General features: G+C 36.5%; 1 non-coding gene across 1 annotated transcript; it reads right to left on the bottom strand.

Annotated features, from left to right (window-relative positions):
• Window positions 1–15669: 15669 nt before the first annotated feature.
• LOC136162086 (U6 spliceosomal RNA) lies at window positions 15670–15776 on the bottom strand. Its single transcript, XR_010661936.1, has one exon. It is a non-coding gene; the product is annotated as a U6 spliceosomal RNA (small nuclear RNA).
• Between the last annotated feature and the right edge of the window lie 8231 nt (window positions 15777–24007).

Genomic DNA, 24007 nt, shown 5'->3' with positions numbered 1-24007 from the left:
CGTATAAGAAAAAAGTTCTCTAAGCAATCATTGAAATGCCTGACTGACAATTGAATAATTAAGATGATAGGCAAAGGTAATTCTTGATTGCCTTAAAAATCACTGGAAGGACATTTAGTTTTGCTTATTATAATGTGGTTCAGAATCTTAAACATACACAGATCAAAAAAAAAAATTGAAGGACTCTGATAATCAGGTTATAAGTTGAAACAAGTAATGAGAAAGGAGAATCAGGCAAAAATTGAGGAGAAAGTGGCAAATTTATATGAGTAATGCAAATTCCCAAGCACTCTGCAGAATGCTTGGTCTATGAATGTTTGAGTTTAGGTATTACTAGTTATAGTTTGTCAGTGGTTATGTATTAGAACTGAACATAGGGAGTTCTGGATATAACCCATCATTTTCAAACAGGCCTTTCCCATTCCACAGTCAGATATTGTAGAATCCACAAAATAACAGAATTCCCTGGGAGAAAACTACTTTGTAGTTACCTGATGAAGCAATGGGAGTCACACAACTTTCATTGAACTGCTGGGGGTAAAGTGGATTGCTGGCCTTTTATCTTTTATCTCTGAAATTGGTCTCCCAGTAGGGACTTTGTTAAATCTGACACATCTTGAATTTACCTTTTTTGAATTGCAAATTTAGCAGCTAGTGGTTTATCTTTTTCAGCACCGAAATTTCACATTTTGAAGAGATTATTTTTAATGAGAGCCTATTGGTAGCTATTGTTATTCAGGTTTTAGAAGGTTCAGTTGTACTCTTTCCCAAACCCAGATACATGCTTACAAAACAGACAAAAAGTAAAAGATGAGGGCAGTAAATATGGCTTATTTGTGACGTATGGAGACATGTTTTGAAAAGAGACAGCATTGAGAACAAGGAAGGGAAGTTAATCCTAAACCTTTAAGAAAGTGTGTGTTAGTCACTCAGTCGTGTCTGACTTTTTGTGACCCCATGGACTGTAGCCTGCCAGGTTCCTCTGTCCGTGGAATTTTCCAGGCAAGAATATTGGAGTGGGTCGCCATTTCCTTCTCCAGGGGATCTTCCCAACCCAGGGTTTAAACCTGGGTCTCCTGCATTGCAGGCAGATTCTTTACTTTCTGAACCACCAGGGAAGCCCTGTAAAATACCTTTGAAATACAATAATCTGAGCCCAGATACCTTTACTTTTCTGTTCTCCTGGCATCTGAAGAAATATTAATTTTAATAGCTGTTTCTTGCTGAAAAATAAACATTGGTTTATAATACAATGAAATACAATAAAAATACAATAAAATCAAACACATGCCACAGGAACATTTGTGATATAAAGAGCTTCTCCGAGTCTTTTGATTCAGATGGTTTCCTATGAAGTTAACAAATAATGGTTAGAATTTTCCTTTTTACAATTTTAGTTATTTAATTTTAGAAGATAAATTGTCTGACTCAATCAGCTTTAGACATCACTTGTTTTTGCAGAAGCTAATTTAACTTTCATGTATTGGTTCTATTTCCTTCCTCAATTACTAATTACCAAAGATTAATGTTTCAAACAAGATCTTTTCTCTGTATAATCCACCTCCCCTTCCTGCTCCGATCTAGCAGGAAGCCTGCTGAAAGAGGTCATAATCCTTTTGTTTCCAACATTACAGTCTGTGACACTGGGAATGTTCAGTGTGTGACAATTTCAGTAAGAATCTTTGTGAACAAGTAGAAAGTATAGATCATGAAAAGATCAATGTAAACTCTCCCCAGTAGGTGAATGAGCTATCATGGCTCCTTTTCTCAGTGTGGTAAGGACCTGCCATTCAAATGAAACTGAGAGACTTGAAACTGACTAAAACGGAATGTACAGCAACATCATACAATATTGTGTAAACGTTACCAAAGCAGAAGTTTATTTATCACCGACTTCCTATCTCTAAACCGCACCAAACGTATTCAATATAACGGAGAGAGAACAGCGTTCTTCTTGGGATTGACCACCATGGAAATTTAACCTCCTTTGCAGACATAGGTATTGGTTAGCAACCCTCTGTTTAATTTATTTATGTCCATGCTTTTATAATTTTGGACATATATGCATTTATTATATAACTTTCATAATTTTATGACAACTTGTAGGTATCGTTATAGTGATCCACGTTCAGTTGGCTGCCAATTAACTAAAGCCCTGAATCAATACTTCGGTACTGGTAACAAATCTAATTTATTCAAATTTGAGAAGACTCCATAAATACACTATCTATTTGAATTTAAAATATTTGATTTCCTCCCCCCCAAAGAACCTTAAAAAATGTTGAAAACAAAGCTAGCCCAGAATTCATTACTCATTATATAATTGGACTGAGGAATTGCAAAAAGTATTTAAGGCAAAGAATATGACTTACCTTATTTCTTATAACTGCTTTGTTGATTTTCACAAAGAAATCTTCTATATTCATATTTATATACAAATGATCATACTTTTTAAATTCAAATAATTAAAAAAAATTTGCAATGATATGATACAAATATAATTTTTTACTTAGTAGTTATGCAAGCATCGATTTTTGTTTACAAAGATGGAGAGCTTTCCAAAAATTATTTAAGCAAATATAAATATCCACTTTGGAAAGAGGTTTTCGAATGCTGCTACACTTTTTTCCTGCTTGCTTCTCTTTCTTGTAACCAGTCAAAAATCAATCAATACCCAATCCTAAGAAATTTGTTTCTAATTTAGAACCTAAAAGTTGTTTGCTCTGAAATACTCTCATGATTTTAATCCCTTGTCCCACTGGATTTTACAACTTTTGTGAAGGAGCAAATTAAGTTATATGAAAATGATATGAAAGCATGGAATGACCCATAAATGTACAATGTGATTATAATTATTTACTTATTGTTAAATAAAAAATTAGGAATATTTGGCATTAAATATGAGTAATATAATTAAGGAAAATAAGGAATTATAGCTCATTGGAAAACAGTGGTAATTTATGGGCTCACACTGATAACAAATAGCTAGGTAGCTAGCCAGGCAAATAGAAAAATGGGAGAGAAGAGAAGGTTTTTTAATTTTCAGAATAGATATAGTACAGTTGAAAAAAAATGCCATTTTGCTTATTTTCAGAGTGAAGATTCTCATGAATGAATACTAAATTTATAGAGAAAATATTGATGAAAATCAGGATAAATACATGATTTTGATATGACCCCTCACAGATTATTTACTAGTTGCAAAGGGAAAAACAGTAACTAGTTAGTGGAAAACAGAACAAAATTCTAAGTAGATGATTGAAAGAGATCTCATAAGCAAGATGCTGATGGGTATAGCATGACCCCAAATGTGGTTTCTTAAGAAGGATATAGCATCATCTACATACTATTTCTGAAAGAAAATATAAACTGAAAGAAAATAGAAAGAGGAAATGTCAGGCAGACCCAAGACAAGGAACACTTTATAAAATGACTGGACTGTGTTCTTAAAAAATACCAAGGTTATGAAGCTAAAAATGAGAAAAATCAGTAATACTTAAGTGGGTAACTCTTCCAGATTGGAGGGAACTAAGGAACAAGACAACTATGGATAAAACATGATCCTTCATTGAAGGGTGGAAAAACTCTTAAATTCATTATTGGAAAAATTTACAAAATTGGAAAAGGAATGATAGATTTGATTTAAAATTATTGCATGAATGATAAATATTGGACATAACTCCTAAGAAAAGAAAATTCACATTCTTAGAAAATACACATGAAACTATTAAGATATGCATCAGGAAAAATTGTATTATGTACATATGTAAATCTTTATGTAATGTATAAATACATAGTTATATCTATATAATTTAAATATATATAATATATACTATATTATATAGTATATATATTTAATATATAATCATATATAGTATATATTATATACTATATTATATAGTATATATGTGTAATATATGCTATATAAAATATACCATATATGATAGTATTATTATATGATATATTATGATATAGAATGGATATATTATACATTAATGGATGTATTATATATGTATGTATCAAAAAAGGGAATGCAAGTAGCAAAATGTTAAAGATTGGTGAATCTGAATAAAGTACATATAGGAATTGTCTCTTATTATTTTTGAAACTGTAGTGAGTCTGAAAATATTTCAAAAGAAGTTTTTAAAAATGATATAGTTTCGGCAGGTATTTTAATATTCAACAAATAAAAAGGCATGTGTATATCTGTATATATTTTTCCAAGGAGTAATTCTGTTTGAATAATGGTCTTGAGAAATATTTCACCTTTAATTGATAATTTGGTTTTTTTTTTTAAATTTTTCAGTGGGTTTTGTCATACATTGATATGAATCAGCCATAGAGTTACACGTATTTCCCATCCCGGTCCCCCATCCCACCTCCCTCTCCACCCGATTCCTCTGGGTCTTCCCAGCCTAATTGGTAATTTGAGATGTATCTTTCTGGTAGATAACCTCTAAATATTTATTTGATTGTTTGCATAAATGTATTAATATCAAGCTGGATCTCCCATTTCTGTTTCTTGTTTAATTTTTCCCTGTAATTCTTCAGAGATATGAGTTAATGCTCATTACAGAGATATATTCACCCTAATAAACTTTACCTTTTGGACATTTTGTGGACAGTATTCCAGCTTATGAGAATATTTTGAACTAATTTCTCAGGTATCATTGTTCATTATATCCTGAAGATGTGTATCATCCATGTGTTTAAAAGACCTTCTTTCTCATCTTCATCTAAACTCAATAGAAAAGGGGGAGTTAAATGTCAGAGCCCTGCTCAAAACTACTATAAATTTCCCAATCAGATGAAAGTCAGCAAAATTCTTTATGTGTATCTCTTCTAATGGCTTTGAAACCATTGTGTAGATTTTGAGAACATCCACATTTCATGAGTTTATCCATGAGAAGAATGAGATGAGACTGGCCAAAGGAGAGAGGATCTGAGGACAACCTGCCAGTGACAAAACAACTCTTGTTGTTTGAGGAAAGCCTTGGCTTGGATTAACAGACTGGAATTTTCTAGCAAAACCGACTTCAGGTACAAGAGGAAGGAATAACCACCAAGGATGGCCAGATGCATAGAGTCAAAGAATGGGAGATGGAGGAAGAGAATGTCTTAGGACTCAGGGTGGAAAGCTGTCAGAGTCCTGTATCTCGAGATTCAGACTCTGTGCAAAGGGGGCCCACGGGTTGAGATGTCTAGTAAGGCAGGGTTTCCAAATGTAGTCCCTGGTAAAGATTATCTGGAAATGTTGGCTTGAAGAACAGATTTAGAGGCCCTGCTTTCACATCTACTGAATTGCAAACTCTAAAACAGGCCTTGAAATTTGTGTTTTTAATAAGCAACCCAGATGATTCTTATCAGGCAAGTAATGGAACTCAGCTGAAAAGCAAAGGGGCCAGAATGTTTTAAAGAGAGTTTAAGGTTTCTATGAGCAAATTAAAGACTGAAGTGGGTGGATATTTGTTATCAAGTTCTGATTTTGCGTACAGTTTCAAGTACTGCGGATAGCAATATGGTACCACAATCTCGTCTCTGCAAATCCAAAATTCAGAAAGGTCATCTGAAAGTTACGGAATTCTGAAAAACATTTGACCCTAAAAACTTTGGATAAGAGATCCAGATGACTCTACTCCTATAATCATGTTAATAAGAATAGTTAATATTTATTGAGATAATCATGGTGCTTGTCATTGTAGGAAGTATCTCAGATTTTATGTATTTATTTCTAGCTGGGATGGGTCTTCGTTGCAGCAAGCAGGGGCTACTCTGTTGTGGTGTGCAGGCTTTTTATTGCAGAGGCTTCTCTTGTGGAGCACGGGCTTTAGAGAGTGTGGGCTTCTGTAGTTGTGATTCTCAGGTTCTAACAGGCTCAGTAGTTGTGGCCTATGGGTTTAGTTGCTCTGTGGTATGTGGGATCTTCCTGGACCAGGGATGGAACCTGTATCCCCTGCATTGGCAGGCAGATTCTTAACCACTAGACCACCAGGGAAGCCCAAAAGTACCTTGCATTTATTGTCACATTTAGTTCTCACAACAAAAACAAGGGGCTGGATTTGCAGGATGCACATTCATCCTTTTATAAAAGAAAGTGAACCTGCGGGAATTTAGATAACTTAAATGTTAAAGGTTACAAAACATATTAAATGACAGAGAAAAACATCAATTCCATGCTTTCTGATTCAATAGCATACATGTAAACCTTGCCATTATTCAGAAAAGAGAATAGGATAAAATATAAAACTGTTCATTTTGCTATATACCCAGTGATTTAGACAGTGATAATGAATATGACTTGCTTTTTGTACTGTACTTAAGAGAGTGGAATGAATCAGAGGGCTCTTTTTCTGCACTCCTTGTAAGTGACAGAGAACAGGATGTAAGGGAACCAGAGTCATCATTATCTGCAGGATACTTTTCAGGCCATCCTCATGCAGAATTGTAGGTATTCTAAGAAAAACATCTGTTTTAGCTCCTGAATGATCACCTGACCCATGCCTTTTCACTTAGGTGAGTACACACTCATATGTGCACACAGACATACAACCATTCAGACAGGGTTGTGGCAGAAAAGAATTTCTTCGTCTGACAAGGAACAAGAACTGTCATCATTCTGCAATTAGGAGTTTAGGGGACTTTAATCAGTAGTCTTCAAAGTAGAGTATGGGAAAAAAAATACTAGAACTTCTGTCTATACTTATTTTTTTATTATCTAAAAATTCCATTTGCATGTTTTATATTGTTCATCATACAATTGTAATTTTTTTTTATACAATAGTAATTTATGAATAAATATACACATATTGAAAAGAGTGGAAAATAAATTTGTAGGTCACTGAGCTAAAGAAACAAGTAAATGTTTTCATTTAGTAAGCAGCTTGAGGGAGTGACATAAATAATAGCTGGCATTGAGTCTGTAGGCTTTTCAGACAAATGGTTACTGCCTATGATTATGTACAATAGCGTCGCACAACTCTAGGAGGCACCCTCCGTGTCATCGTCATAGATTTCCACAGTTGTTCTACTTCCCAGCAGATGGCAGTGAAGTGTCTTTTGGAATGAGCCCCTTTTCTTTGAGGTAGTGGACAGTGCTGACGACCACACGAGGCACCTGGATTCTTGTCCTTCTCTTATGCTTGTGCTCTTGCCCAGGGATTGCGCTGATGGTGCCATTAAATCATATACTCTGGTTTCTCATTATTTATCTTCAGCATTCTAGAGAAACAATGTTCAACTTTCATCATTGTATAGTTGAAATATAAAAATTTACCATATTAACACCATTTCCTTAATTTGCTGATCTAATGATGATAATCAATACTACTAATTAAAAAACACAGCTCTGCATGTGTTTTTAATGAATCCATGATTGCTTCTAGTGAGCGCTTACAAAACGTTGATTTCATCACCGGTTTTGAAATTTTTTCTGACAATTATGTAAATTTCATATTTCACAATTTCAGGAATACGCTTTTCCAAGTTAGCCTTATTTCTAATCTCTCCCAGTCTCTTGAGTGTGGTTCATCTGGGTCCATAAGATTACACCTACTTCTTAGGGCTCTATGCTTTCTTTGAATTTCAGATTTCAATTCCTTCCTCCCTCTACTGAATTGAGAAGAAAATAGAAATAAAGAAATTATATCTTTTCTGCCATTTATATACATTAATTCAATCTCTGCAAGCAAATGGGAGCATTTATTAAATGGAGTTTTAATTATATCTTGTATAAGATATGATTACTTAGTCAACTGACATTGTTTTTGAAACCCAGTGCTTAGCACTTTTATGTTTGTCTAACTCAAATTTTGAATTGTAGATCTCTCTAGAGAGTTAATTCTGTATCTTTACTCCACTCTTTATAAATGCCCACTAATGCAAAATAGTATAGTAAATTGTCAATATAAAGTTCAGTTAATATTTAATAATCATAAGAAAGTTTGAGGAAAGAAACATAAGCAGATAACATACTGGAGTTTCTACTATGTTGGCAGATGTGCTTATTCACAGTACCGTATTTAACAAGAAATATTTATTATGCAGCCACAGAGACTTAAATGGAAAGGTAAGAATGTCAAGTATTTCATAATAAACAATGCCCAAAGCAAGTGTCTTTAGTTTGCACATTCCATGGTTAAGTTTTTAATTTATGTGGTTTAGTTTTTAATTTATGTTCCCATCCAAGGAAATTCTGTACAGAGAAAATACCTGTAATCAACTCCTAGTTCTGCCATGTACCAGTCATGTGAACTTTAGTAAATTACTTGCTACCCAGAGCCTCAGTTTTCCCATCTATAATTTGGGAAACATAATGTCTCCCTCAAAAAGTAGATGTGAGGATTAAATCATATAATTTTCAAAGGGACCTGATATAATTCCTGAGACTTGCTTCATTATATACATATTTATATTAGAATTTAGGCCCTTTTTTCCTGTGCCATCTTAGTGGGATGCTTTTGCTCTGTTTCATTAAATTATCCAGAGAAAGACTTCTCTGGTTCTAAGAAATTTCAAGGAGAGCCTGTGCTTAGGCTTCCAATCTTCTTGTTCCTCTTCAGGCTGCAGGGCACCTTTTGAAGTTAATTTCTGTTCTGTTTTAGGGAAAGCAGATACTGCATGGCAGGATGGAGCACAATCCCTGGATTTCATGTTTCCTGAATTATGAAAATATTCTACAATTATGCTTGCTGTTTTCCCAGTTGGTACCTTGCTTCATTTAAGGTGAAAAAATTTTTTTAAAGAATTAATCCAAGCTAAACAGGAACTCCTTAATAAGTTCCCATTAGGGGGTGGCATGTAGCTCAAAGGACTATTATTAAGCATTTATATAGCACTTTGTATTTACAAAGTAGTTTATAATTACTCTTTTGAGTAGTTTATAATTCACAAAGACTCTCTCAGCTAAATTGACATTGTTATCGCCATCTCATAAATGGGGAGACAAAGGTAGTTAACTAAAGTCATGTAATTTGCCTAAGGCTTCAAACAGAAACCACCTCAGAGTGGTTTTCCAAAAGCAGACAGTCTCAACCTCTCTCCCCTAAGGAATGAAAGAGTAAAATAAAATAGCAACCCCTTGCTTATCATAGTCACGTTACAGAGTCACTTTTTTTTTTTAATCTTTTTCAAGTGACCGTCTAATATTTTAATTCTGCTTTTTATCCTAGATGTTTGAAGCCTTTGTTTGGCTTATTTGCCCGCATCAGAAACCTCTTTCATAAGAACCGAAGTGAAATAAGGAAGTTTCTTTCCAAAAACAAACCTTTTCATCATGCATCCCAACCCTTACCACTCTGGAATTAGTAGTGTGTTCCCTGTAAGCAGTAGTTTAAGGGGTGCGGTAAGGAAAGAGGTACTTCCTGTGAAAGTCTAGAAGTCCCCAAATTGGGCTATGAGCAGCTTGCCCCCACCACCTCTCAGCTTCCCCGCCTCTCATGTATTTCTTTCCTGCATCAAAAAGTCTAATGGGTAAGGGCATTTTCTTTTAGGCCAATGCAATTATCCATGAAGAGATAATCTCTCCTGTTAACTAACCCTATTCTCTTCCTCAGTTCTCCAAACTGCTTCTCCAGTACCCCCAAATGCTCTGTATCTGTGTGCTAAGTTGCTTCAGTCATGTGGGGCCCTTTGTGACCCTAAAACTGTAGCCTGCCAGGCTCCTCTGTCCATGGAATTCTCCAGGCGAGAATACTGGAGTGGGTTGCCATTTCCTCCTCCAAGGTGGTCAGAAGTCAGCATGCAACCTACTTTCAAGTGGTTTCAAAAATAAGTATATGTATTCCAGAAAATAAAAATGTGTTTACTTAATCTTCACAGCAATACTTTGTGTGTGTTGTATTATAAATTTACTGATATATTTATATAAGCAACATATGGTCCCATTTTAAAAATCTATATACTTAGATATTATAGTCATACATTTAGTGTGTATAATATATAGTTTACCCTTGAACAACACATGGTTGAACTGTGCAGATTTACTTATATGTGGGTTTTCTTTCAATAAATACTACAGTAGTACATAAGCTGTGGTTGGTTGAATCTGTGAATTCAAAGTTAGGGATATAGATGATGGACTGTAAAGTTGCATGAAGGTTTTTCACTGTAGCCCCCCACATCGTTTGAGGATAAACTGTGCACATATTACATATTTATATCTAAAATATAAGTATAATTTATACACAAACATTTTATATACAATAAACATATTTCCTGTATGTATATTTATGTTAATATATAGACATGCACTTATAGATAACATATAGGCATGTACTATATAATAAGTATGCATATATAATATCTAGATATATAATAAGCATTTTTTGGAACCTACACTGTTTATGTAAACATACTAGCTTTAAATATGAATGGTAAATTTACTATTATCAAAGCCCTTTGAAAGCAAGTCTCAGGCATCATAACACTTGAAATACTTCATTTTTAAGCATGGACTATATCTTCTAAGATTAAGGGCATTTTTCTAAATAACTGTATTAAGATAATTATACCTGAGAAGCATAACAATAATTTCTAGTATGTTCTAATATCTAGTTCACACTGAAATTTTCCAAAATATGGCAAGAATTCTTTGTTTTTGTTTGCTGGCTTTGTTTTGGACCAGGGATCAGACTGAGTTCAGCTGCTACAATCTCATCTCAGATTTGACCACCCAACTCTCTCCTCCTCCAAGAAGCATTTCTCTGGATGAGTATTTTGTGGAATACACCTGGAGAATCATGAATACTGAGCACAGAAACATTTACAAATAGGACTGATTTAGCAGTGGCACAGAATATGAGTTAAATAACCAATTAATGAGTTGGGAGAGTTGAAGGAAGGCCAGTCAAGGAGGCAGGGCCAAGGCATGGCTTGTCAGGCAGGAAGAGAAATATGTACAATGAGATGAGATGACAGCAACCAGCCACACATGTTTCCTTCTTTACAATTTCTCTATCTAGATTTATATATGTGTTAAACAAAAATACCTATCTGTATAGTTTTAGAAACCCAAAGAGATATCCATAGGCACACACATACACATGAACATACAAGCTCACACACATACAGTGGGCAAGTGGAGAGGAGAGAGGTGGGGGGGAATAATGGAAAGAAGACAGGAATAGATACTGTCCTTTTAGAGAAAATTAGGAAAATATAGAAAAAGAAAAGAAAAAGCAATGAAGAGATGAGTGCTTACTTGTGATAATTATCCTATCTTTCGTATAACTTAGCTTTCCCGATATCTCAACTGGTAAAGAATCCTGCTGCAATGCAGGAGACCTTGGTTCAATTCCTGGGTCAGAAAGATCCCCTGAAGAAGGCTTAGGCTACCCACTCCAGTATTCTTGGGCTTCCCTGGTGTCTCAGTCAGTAAAGACCTCATCTGTAATGCAGGAGACCCCGGAGTTTGATCCCTGGGTTGGGAAGATCCCCCGAGAAGGAAATGGCAATACACTCCAGTATTCCTGCCTGGGAAATCTCATGGACAGAGGAGCCTGGCGGACATATTGTCGGTGGGTTCTCAAAAGAGTCGGACACAACTGAGCCACTAAACAACAACAGCAGTTTAACTTAAGATGAAAGGTTTTTATAGAGTGTGGAATGCGGGGTGGGAAGGGCCAGAAAAAAAAAAAAAAAAAGAGGAAGAGGATTTTACAGAAATTTGGGGAGATAAATGGCATACCTAAGAATGAGAGCTTTGCATTGTATGTTGTTCTTTACTCGAAATACTCTTACTATTCAAGATCTGGGCCTTGCTTGGACATAATCTGTCATTCTTGCCAAATGTGTGTGGTATTTTGGGGATGTGGACAAATCTCCACAGGAACTTGGCTGAGACCTACAGATATATTTTTACCTCCAAAGGCAAACAACCAGGGCATTAACTTGCTCTGCCATTTAGCACTTAACATTGGAACCACAGTAGACTAGTCTAGTGTGGTCCTTCATGAGCTCAAATTAGAGTGCTGTCACTTGCTTTTTAGGCTTTGATTTTTTTTTCCTAAGATTTACAGAGAAAGAAATCATAAAACTTAAAGCTGGATAAACCCTCATTGATATAACTGCTTTGTTTAATAAGTGATGAATTCTTGATCCAGGGAGAGGCACACAGGATAGAAAGCCTGGAAATTAATTAGCTAAACTCTTCTGGGCTGATCATAAAACCATTCTGAGACTCAGTTTCCTCATCTGAAAATTGATGTTATTAAAACCACAGTAACTTGCAAGTGTCTTTTAGATCTCAAATTCCCAGATCCAACAGACTATGAATTTATTATTCTATGAAAGTGGAAAATTTAAGTGGTTTTTGCTGTAATTCTTCATATGGAACAATGGAATTTTAACTACCTTTTTTTTTTCTTTTGCTCCAATTTTAAGGATTTAGGCTACCTTAGAAGAAAATATGCTGAATCAGGAGAGAAAGGGTTCAGTAATCAGCCACCTGCCATGTCTGATTTGATGAGCTGTTGGTACTCAATAATATGAAAAACAGAATATCCCATAGAGTAATTCAATACTGCTGACATCTGCCCTTGTCTTCTCTGTTCTAATAAAAATTGGAGGATGGGGGAGGGGATGATGGATAGCAATAGATATATCACCTTCAAACAAGAATTGATTCTTTATATGTTTATAAAGAGTAGGCATGGCCTAAAATATCTGCATGTAACAGAGATATTCCTTTGACAATTGTCTGGACCATTACTATTGAAATCATCAAGTTCATAAAAATAAGGAAAGGAGAGAAGGAGAAAAGAAGAAAACCAGGGCATGCCTTCTTTTATTTGATTTGCACAGTTTTGAAATGTATGTGGCAGTTGGTCCGTTCTTAGAGACCACAAAGTTGAAGCTCTCGGTGGCTATTTTTGCCACAACTTGCTTATTTTGTCACAACTAGTTAAAAGTAAAAATTCAGACCCAAAACTACTCCTGCCTAACCATGTGGATTATTCACTTTTTAGGAGTACCTTCTTGTTAGTCAATACAAGTTTTTTCCCAAATTGTTAGTTACTCTGGTCAGCAAGGCCTGGGACCTGGTCCTTAAACAGTCTCATCTCTTCAACTCTGAACACAGCTCCTAGTCTCTGTAATGAATCTGATCAAACAGAACTTGTTTCCTGTGAGAGGTCTCTTCTGGTTACCCAGCTCTCAAGGGCTCTCTCTCCCATTTCTAAACTCCAATGGCACTTTTCTTTTGGCGCTCCTCTATCGACAATATTTAGTTCTCTTCTCAGTGGTAAGTTTCTTATCTGTTCAAGCACACTGACTCTTGAGAGAGGAGTCTTTAGAAAAGAGGCACATGGCATCGCTTCATCACCAAGCCCATGGCATATACATGTCTCTCCATTGCTATCTGAGATAACAGAGACCTGTGTTCCAGGTCTCAAGGACATGGGTTAACAATGGGTCTCATTCTTCCATTCCACCATCTTCTCATGCTCCCTAGAAAGTGATCCAAATTTTCAAAGTGGAAGAAACAAGCGCCATATCTGCAATCCTTCTTAATTCTGCCTTTAATGAAAACTTGGTTGAAAATTGTAAAGCTTTTCTTTTCCTTCTGTCTTTTGAAGGCAAACACCAAATGGAAAAAGACACAGGTCATACATATTCACCTGTTCTAGTCAATGATTTAAATATAAACACTCAACAGACTAAGGAGCGAGAATGAGGGAAAGCATTGATTAGTGAACCTTGTACATCCTGTTCAGAGATCAAAGGGACCAACAAGCAGGGATCAAAGTGGGGGGGGATACAGAATGTAGCACCCTTGCGAAGTGGCGTTTCTCACGATGTGTATGGCTTAATCAGAACCACTCTGTTCAGCAGCTGCAGAGGAAAAGGAAAACAACCCTGAAAATTATTAATTAGGTAAGCTTATGCTCTGTATGCTTTTCATGACATAGAGTCATTTCCACCAGCTTGTGCCAACTTTCAGTGGAGAGTTATTTTTTTTGCAGGAGGGCAACCTGTATTGTGGGTAGGTTCCTTTTAGAAATGGGCACAAAAGCTCATTGTCACAGCAGCTACACAACCACACCTAGTTTGACTCAGGTCTGCAAAAATCCAATATGATGCATCATGTTTGGAGCTTCTTCACACCACGGGAACCAGTTTCTCAGTACTTCATCTGTGAAAGTTTAAAAAAATTTTTTCCTTAAATCTATAGATAGCCAACTCTGAAAGTTACAAAGATTAAAATGTTTGACGACGGCATGGTCATGTTTAGTTTTCAAAGTACTTTCACACAGAACCTTTCATTTGCTAGTCACAACCTTACTTAGGTAACTTGTCCTGAGGCCACACAGTTGGTAATTAGCACTTTCTTCCTGGTCTAAGCACAATGATACTTCTACCTGTTCTAGGTCATAAAATACAATATTTCACACACACAAAAATGGCAATGCTTGTGAATTCAAACAGTAAGAACCTTGGAAAGGAACAGTAATGAATGAAGGAAGTAGAATGCTTGGATCTAAGCAAGGCATTCAAGCAGGATAGTGATAGAAATGCATTGAAAACTTGTTTGGCTTTTAAGGCCATACATTTTCGGCTCTGTGCTGACCTCTAGTATGCTTTGACTTGTCTGATGGTGAATTTCTCCATAGCATGTATTAGTTTTCTATGGGATCTAAGAGAATGGAGATGTTTTCTGAGGCCATGGTGTTGCAGTTATGGTCATGGTGTTGGCAATGGTGGTGGTGGCTCTACTGTCCTGGGATTCCACAGGTCAAGTATAGGATTTAGGAATACCCCTGGCCCCTCTGCAGTGGCTCCTACAGAGTGAAGTCATCAGAGATATGGTGAGATGAGATGTGAGTCTCTAAGCTCAAAAAGGTGACAAGCATAAGGATAACACATGGCTCTTTCCTCTTTGTTCTCTGTCCTGGAAGAATGTACACCAGCTGCCTCAGCTGGAAACTATTAATCCAGGAAGTTAGACTGTCCCTAGAAATTCCCTGCGGATCCATATAGATTGTCTGTGGCTATTTTTTACCCTTTCCTTTTTTAAATTCTTCATTTCAATTATAGTTGAAAACTTATTTTGGGGGGATGATTTAGTATATCCTAATATTGTGTTTATTAATGTCCCTGCTTTCTCTCTAGTGTCCAATGACACTGACGTTCAATATTTTGTCATTATTTTGGTTAAAATTTTTTCAGTTATTTAAAACAATTTGAATCTAAATTTTGAATTTTTCATTCATCAGTCCTTTTTTCTGTGACTGACTTTTCTATATTTATTTTAAAATCTCATTTGTTTTATTGATTTTTTTCTCAATCACCTACAATGTCAGATCATTTATCCCTTCTATATCTTATCAGGAACATGGTAAGATACTTTAGACATGTAGGACCAATCCACCTTTTTTTTTCTTCTGTTTTCCTCCCAAATCTGTTCCTGTTCAGTAATGCACACATTTTATATTATATAAAATTTGAGTTTTATCCAAAAGACTTATGAGCCAGTATTTCTTCCCCCTCTTAAAAAACCTCAAATGCAACTTATTTTTTCATGTTCTGTGCATTGTTATATGGAAATCTGACATTATAAGTATTGGTATTCTTCTTTTTAAAAATTTAATGTTTATTTTATATTGGGGTATAGTTGATTTACAATATTTTGTGTTGCCTCAGATGTACAGCAAAGGGATTCAGTTATACAAATATTAAAATATGGAGCACTTCATGAATTTGCATGTTATACTTGTGCAGGGGCCATGCTAATCTTCTCTGTATCATTCCAATTCTAGTATCTGTGCTGCTGAAGCAAGCACTGATATTCTTCCAAACTTATTATTTCTTATTGGTATTACTGGATACTTTAAAATATTCCTTAGAAGTTCCCCCTGACCTCTTTGGGTGGTATTTTTGATTCCCAGTTGAATCAAATGTATTGTGCAGTCATCTCTGCAGGCTGTTACTTCTTGGATCCATGCTTCAAAGAAGAGCACACTTCAGTATTGGCCTATTGATCCACTGACAGTGTCAATCACTTTCCAAATACTTATTTTTCCTAAATATAAGATTTTCTAGAATTTAGGAGTGATTCCTCGTTATTAATCTAATCATTTATTCATTCAACAAACATTTGTTGAGGGACTTTTGTATGTAGGTTCTGTAAGAAAGAACTCTTCTCTTAAATATTAGATATAGTCTTTATGGATGTGCTCTCTATGCCATTGACTTTTCAGTGGGGCCATTTCTTTGTTCTCTCTTCCTCTTCTGTGCATACTTAAAGAGATGCTACAGGAAAACAGAGTTTCTACTTTTCTTCCAATTTTATACCACATTCTTTTATTGAATGTTCTTTGTAATGAATTTGAGTCCTGACTGTGTAATAAGAGTCTTGGTTTCCTAGCTTCCCTTCTGAATTATTATTACCTCCCTCTACTTAGGAAGTCATCCTCTCTGATAAACCAAAATGTCAAGAGGTCCACCCCACCTCTTCCAGCAATGTGGCCACATAGTTGGTATTTGCCACAGAAGGAAGACAAATGTAACACATTCCCTTAAACTGTTTAGAAATGGGCCCCTTGGTTTCTATATTTTTTTTTTTCTTGGTTAGTGTTGAATCTCAAATAGAATTAGCAAGCTTTGTAACTCCCCTTGATAGCTTTTCCTTAGATGACCCTCTAAGTGAACAGTTCTCACCTATTTGGTTCAGGCTTTGATCTTCTGGAGTTATAAGAGCTTGCTTTATATATAAACCACTCCCTTCTCCCACTATCCTGAACCATTTTCCTCCACAAGGCAATGCACAGTTGGTTGGCAACTGCCAGCAAATAACACCAATTGCCACCAAACTTCTAGCTCCTCAGAGTAGCCACTAGATTACAAGAAAATTGCTCACCTTTTCCAACCCACTAGCTTTTGCTGCAAAGATAGTCTACACTGGTCCATTACTAGGTTCATTACTTTAAAATGGCAGCCCATAGAATGAAGAGTTCATTCTAGACTGTGGGTGGTTGAGATCAGGTGATTTCAGTATACTAGAGACAGAGTTTAAGGAAAATAAAGGAAAATGGCTAATACCTTAGTACTTTTTATCAATCTTCTTAAATTTTACCTTGGGAAATTTTTTCTAAAAAAAATTTCTCGTTGTTTAAATGGACATATAATTCACTTTACAGAAACACTTTGCATTAAGAACTCAATAATAACTCATTGAAAGTTTCTTTCAATAAACATTCAACATGTAATATTGTTGAGAGATTTTGTCAAAGCATACTAAGTTCAAACTATTTTTGGAGAATCAAATGCAATAGAATCACCAGCAGGCACTGGTAACTAATGTAAGAAGGTATAATAATGTTCCTTGCCTGAAGGAGTCAGAAGTCTCAGACTGTTTTGTAAATGTGTCTCCCTTTCTCTGGAGAAGGCAATGCCACCCCACTCCAGTACTCTTGCCTGGAAAATCCCATGGATGGAGGAGCCTGGTGGGCTGCAGTCCATGGGGTCGCTAAGAGTCGGACATGACTGAGTGACTTCACTTTCACTTTCATGCATTGGAGAAGGAAATGGCAACCCACTCCAGTGTTCTTGCCTGGAGAATCCCTGGGATGGGGGAACCTGGTGGGCTGCCGTCTATGGGGTCGCACAGAGTCGGACACGACTGAAGCGACTTAGCAGCAGCAGCTCCCTTTCTCAGGTTGTAAAAGTGGCTCCCTATTGTATCTTTTACTCAATGTTATCATCTAATTGTGTCTTTGTTTCTCACATCTTTTGGCTTATAGTCTCTCCCACCAAAGAAGCCTATGCAGTACCCGTTTGGATCTACCTTAGCATTTTCTTCTATGGGATCTCAAAGAGTTGGACACGACTGAATGACTAACACTACGACTACTAGCAATTCCTCTATTACAATAGGAAAAGTAGATCAGAACAAATTAAGAGAGAGTTGTACTCTTTTCTGCAGCAATCAACCAAGGCTGTGGATAATATTTTTGAGCAGAGTCATATAAGGATCCAACTGAACCATAACGCAGGATACAAGTAGAAGAATAATGAAAGATTTTGGTTTGACATTTGAGAAGAGATTTAGTGAAAAGCATAGTAGTTCTTTTGTTCTCTGTACAGTCAAGATTGCGTATGCGTGTGCGCATGCATGTGTGTGTGTGTGTGTGTGTGTGTGTGTATCTGTGTGTGTATCTCCAAAGACATAATTTAGTTTAGGCCTGGGACATTAATGGTGACTATTATAGAGTGAAAATTTTGACTTCGTTATAAGGAAGCATATCTTGACAATCATACTTCCTGGAAATGAAGGAGTCTGCCTCCTAAAGTAGTGAATTCTATGTTTTGGAAGATGCTGAAGTGGATTCATAATACTCATGAGACAGGTAGGGTATAGAAGTCATTACTGAATTAGATCCATAGCTGTGCTGAATGACCTCCTTACACACACACACACACACACACACACACACACACAAACACACCACATCCACTAATTGCTTCCACACATCTTATTCTGAGAAAATCTAAACAGTGCTGGGACAATAGACAGTTCTTCCTAATTGGATAATGAATGATTGTGATATTTTGTGTTTTAGTTATTGCTTTTTAAAAGAAAGTGTTGTACATGTATAAAATATCAGTACTTAATTCATGTTTGATGGAAATACCCTGATAATCTGGAAACATAATTATTATACTACTTCTTTCTGTATCCTCACTCCTTAGGACTGATTTTAAGAATATTTTCTTGATCTTTCTACCATGGTCAATTCCCATTTGACTATTTGAAATAGATATTGAGTTAATACTTAAGTCTATTATTACCATGCTGATAGATATTCCCTGCTACATTCATAATTTCACTTTGCAAGAAAATATGTGACTGTCCTGATATATGTCCATTGTACCCTGTAGTTTTGTTTTTTCATTTATTTTTATTAGTTGGAGGCTAATTACTTTACAATATTGTAGTGGTTTTTGCCATACACTGACATGAATCAGCCATGGATTTACATGTGTTTTTGTGTTTCAAACACCATAGAGTCTCAGGTTTCTTTCTCTGTCTCAAGTCTTATTCAAGGCATCTTCTATCTATTTTTCTTACTTATTTCTTTTATATTTAAAAAATGGCCTTTCAGATGTTTCTTAACTGCTTTCTTCTTTCTACAAAACCAGTGTGAGGAAAAGAAAATATATGTATTATTGGTAGCTAGCATGCACTTGCTGATGGGCTTCCCCACTCCCCATGGATAACGTTAGGGAGCAAAGTAGACTTTTAACTGAGACCACAGTTGGTCTCCAGTTTAGGTGATCTATTGGCTTGCCCTGCCTTTTAAATTTGTTTTTCTTCATTTTAAACTAAAGTAGCCCTTACTGACAAAGTCAAGCTGTACCAAACCTCAGACCAATTAAAACCACCAGTAAACAAATTCACACTTGGTATTTGTAAAAGAGACTTGGTTCTTTCAGAAGAAGATTTTGAGTATTCAATTTAATGTTTGCTCGGAATGACACAGTTATTTCTGCAGAAGTACCTGCAGTCCTTTCCTGCTTCTGCTGTATCTTCAAGAAGGACCACAGGGATGAGCAGGTTTCAGTTTGGTAGATCATCTCCTCTCCTCATGGAAAGCTGAGGGAGGAGCCCTTCAATGACTTATCGGAAGTTTGCTCTTGGACTTTTAGGTCTGGAAGTTAGGTTTGTTATATACACCACTTGGTGAAAATTTACTGTAATTTTTTATGAGTTTGAGTTTAATTACTCCTTAGTGTGTGAATTATATTCCTTGTCTTTAATCTTGATTTATTAAGATATTCTTTAGAAGGCATAGTTGAGCAGCAGGAACATTTAATTTCCTATATCACCATTTAAAAAAATAATGTATTACCAAATACATATGTTTAATGGAAAAGAATCCAAAAAACAACACTCACACACACACACACATGTATCTGTGTGCAATACAGGAAATGTGGTTTCAGTCCCTGGGTCAGGAAGATCTGGCGGAGGGCATGGCAACCACTCCAGTATTCTTGCCTGGAGAATCCCATGGATGGAGAAGCCTGGCAGGCTATGCTCCATAGGATGGCAAAGAGTTGGACACAACTGAAGCAACTTAGCATGCACGCATGCATACACACACACACATACACATACACACATACATACATACATATACATTGGAAAAGGAAATGGTTACCCACCCCAGTATTCTTGTCTGGAGAATTTCATGGACAGTGGAGCCTGGTGGGCTATACATGAACACCAAGAGTTGGACACTACTGAGCGGCTAACACACACACATGTACGTATATTTATATACATGTATACACACACATTTATATATATATGCATATCTGAATCACTTTGCTATTCACCTGAAGCTACCACAACAGTGAAAAGTAAATATACCTCAACTCAAAAAATTGTTTAAAAATGGTAAATATGTCACAAGAAAAATACAAACTTAAGAAAAACCACTGAGTGAAGTTGGAAGCAGATCCCATCCCATTATGACACTGTGCCAGAATCTTGACTGCAGTCTTGTGAAAGGTGTGGAGCTGGAGGGCTCAATTAAGCTATTCCTGACTCACAGAAAGTGTGAGAAAATAAATGTGTTCTATTTTATGCTTCTATGTATTAGGATAATTGGTTACATAGCTATAGTTATCTGGTATAAACTATATTCTCAACCATGTTGTTAGTTATAGCTTCCTTCAGGTCTCCTGAGAGTTTTTTGTTTCCTATAACTTTTAATAAACTGTGGAAAATTCTGAAAGAGATGGGAATACCAGACCACCTGACCTGCCTCTTGAGAAACCTGTATGCAGGTCAGGAAGCAATAGTTAGGACTGGACATGTAACAACAGACTGGTTCCAAATAGGAAAAGGAGTATGTCAAGGCTGTATATTGTCACCCTGCTTATTTAACTTATATGCAGAGTGCATCATGAGAAACACTGGGGTGGATGAAGCACAAGCTGGAATCAAGATTGCTAGGAGAAATATCAATAACCTCGGATACGAAGATGACACCACCCTTATGGCAGAAAGTGAAGAGGAACTAAAAAGCCTCTTGATGAAAGTGAAAGAGGAGAGTGAAAAAGTTGGCTTTAAGCTCAACATTCAGAAAACTAAGATCATGGCATCTGGTTTCATCACTTCATGGGAAATAGATGGGGAGACAGTGGAAACAGTGTCAGACTATTATTTTGGGCTCCAAAATCACTGTAGATGGTGATTGCAGCCATGAAATTAAAAGATGCTTACTCCTTGGAACGGACATGACTGAAGTGACTTAGCAGCAGCAGCAGCAGCACTCCTTGGAAGGAAAGTTATGACCAACCTAGACAGCATATTAAAAAGCAAAGACATTGTTTTGCCAAAAAAAGGTCCGTCTAATCAACGCTATGGTTTTTCCAGTGGTCATGCATGGATGTGAGAGTTGGACTGTAAAGAAAGCTGAGAGCCAAAGAATTGAAGCTTTTGAACTGTGGTGTTGGAGAAGACTCTTGAGAGTCCCTTGGACTACAAGGGGATCCAATCAGTCCATCCTAAAGGAGATCAGTCCTGGGTGTTCACTGGAAGGACTGATGCTGAAGCTGAAACTCCAATATGTTGGCCACCTCATGCGAAGAGTTGACTCATTGGGAAAGACCCTGATGCTGGGAGGGATTGGGGGCAGGAGGAGAAGGGGACGACAGAGGATGAGATGGTTGGATGGTATCACCGACTCGATGGGCATGAGTTTGAGTAAACTCCGGGAGTTTGTGATGGACAGGGAGGCCTGGCGTGCTGTGATTCATGGGGTCGCAAAGAGTCGGACAAGACTGAGCGACTAAACTGAACTGATACCTTTTAAGCTTGAACACGCATCCAGGTATAACTTCATCCTTATAATTTCATCCCTGTAAATATAAAACTGTATTTATGTTCTTGATATGTTTTTAAGTTTTTATTACCACTGCAAGTGTTAGATATATTCTGAATTACTTGCTGAAGGAGGCACTGCCATTGGACATGAAGTACAGTAACAACTCATTTTTCTGATAAATTCAACTCTTTGGAGATGGTCAGAAAAGATCCACAGCTGAGACTGTCCTTAATTACAATTTATGAAAAGCCTCGTCTCTGGACCGTTTTCAGTCTTAACCACTGTCCCTCCCCTTCTCCTTTACTCCTCTTTCTGCTTCCTCACCTTCTTCCTTCCTTTCCTTTCCTCCCTCAATTAACAAATACTTACCTAGTGCCCATGATGAAACAGGTAATGTGCTAAGAGTCGGGGAGTTATGGATGATGAACCAAACTAAATACAATCTCTGCTCATGTGGAACTTGTAGTCTATTGGGGGGGAGGGGTTGACTGTTAATCCCATTACTGTTTCAGGGAATGTTTAATAACCAACTGATATAAGCATTCTGAGGAAAAACAACAGATCCTAGAAGTTAAGAGGGAGGGCTCTGAGTTGCCTTGATTTGAATCCTATGCCCAATGCATCCTAGTTTTGTGATTTTGTACTTGTGCCTCAGTGTCTTCATTTGTAAAATGAGAATAATAGGGTGTGTAAAACAAGGTTGATATGAGGATTAAATAAGTTAATTCAGGTAAAATTCTTAGAAGAGGGCTTGGCACATAGTAGATACTCAGTAAGGATACTTATCAAAGGAATTTGACCTTGATGTAGGGGTGGAAGTCCTTCCTGAGGAAGTAAGGCGGGAATTTGATGCCTGAGGTGTAGCTCCTATCTATCTCTAAGGTCACAGTGGATTAAAAGAAATTAGTGGGCAATTCTCACCTGTTAGTGATTAATTTCCTAGCCTGTAGAGTGATAGTAGGTAACGAGAGAGGAGATATAAGCTATATAAATTAAGCGCAGGAACAAAACACATAGAAAATTCTGAATTATTAATATCTTACTTAATGAAATAAGGCAGAGGCTGTATATTAGCCTTGCAGGCATCACTAACAGAATAAATTATTGTCTCAATAGGGTGCACTTAGTTACAAATGACAGACAGTCCAGCTCAAATCCAATATGTTTCTTGCCTGACACAGTTGGAAGAAAAAGGGAAAGAGAGACACATATGCAGAGAAGGAAATAACTTGATGAATGGTTTGATTTAGCTACTCGATTTCATTACAGGCTGGTAGTCTTTACTTGGCTCTTTTCTGCCTTCTAGTCTGTAGCAGAAACCCTAACAAGGTGGTTTCATACCGAATCTGGCTCCTCTTATAGTTTAACTGTGGCTGTTAGGTCCTGGTAGCTAACTTCTGGGACATCAACAACTATATGCAGAAAGATTTAGGAAGTTTTTGCTTAGAAATCCCAAGGAAATACCGTCTGTATTCTTATGGGCCCAAATGGAATAGAAGCCTGACTGTGAAATGCAATTGTGGGCATAGCATGGTATAATAAGGTGCCTGAGATCCCAGCCTCCCATCTCTATGCCAAAGAAGGTGGGAATAGGTGATACTGCCCCCCACACTTGGATGCCGTGCTGTTTGGGAGAGGGTGGCATACACTTTAGGGCATAAATCCTTGGGGATGTACTTGTAATGTCATCACGCTAATGTCCACAATGATAACCTTGAATTACATAAGGAAATATATGTCAATGACAATAAATATAACTCAGGAAAAAAATCCATTTGAATTGCTTAAAATTTTGCATAAATGTGGGAACATTTTAGCTAATTTAGATACTAAATTTAGCTAATTTAGTAATTTAGATACTCACATAAGTGAAAAATATTTCCTGTCAATGTCTCACAGATATATCTCATTATTCTGTTAGGTTTTGCATGAGAAATTCTTGAGAATATTCTTGCCAGTAGGAATATCGAGATGACATATGAAGCAGTGAGAATGATTTCTTTTGTAACATATCTAGTTATTCCTAGAAATAGCATGATGCTAGTGACCTCAAAAACCTTAAATAATGACAGTTCCTATGTCCAATATGATCTTAATTTTTTAGCCTATGATATTTAGTTAAATTGAATTAAATAACTCTCAGATATGGAGACAGTTTGACAAAATTAAACATAAAT

Source organism: Muntiacus reevesi, chromosome 2, assembly GCF_963930625.1.
Source record: "Muntiacus reevesi chromosome 2, mMunRee1.1, whole genome shotgun sequence".
NCBI classification, from domain to species: domain Eukaryota; kingdom Metazoa; phylum Chordata; class Mammalia; order Artiodactyla; family Cervidae; genus Muntiacus; species Muntiacus reevesi.
Note: the sequence above shows the minus strand (reverse complement) of the source record. Positions and strands in the feature narration are given on the sequence as shown.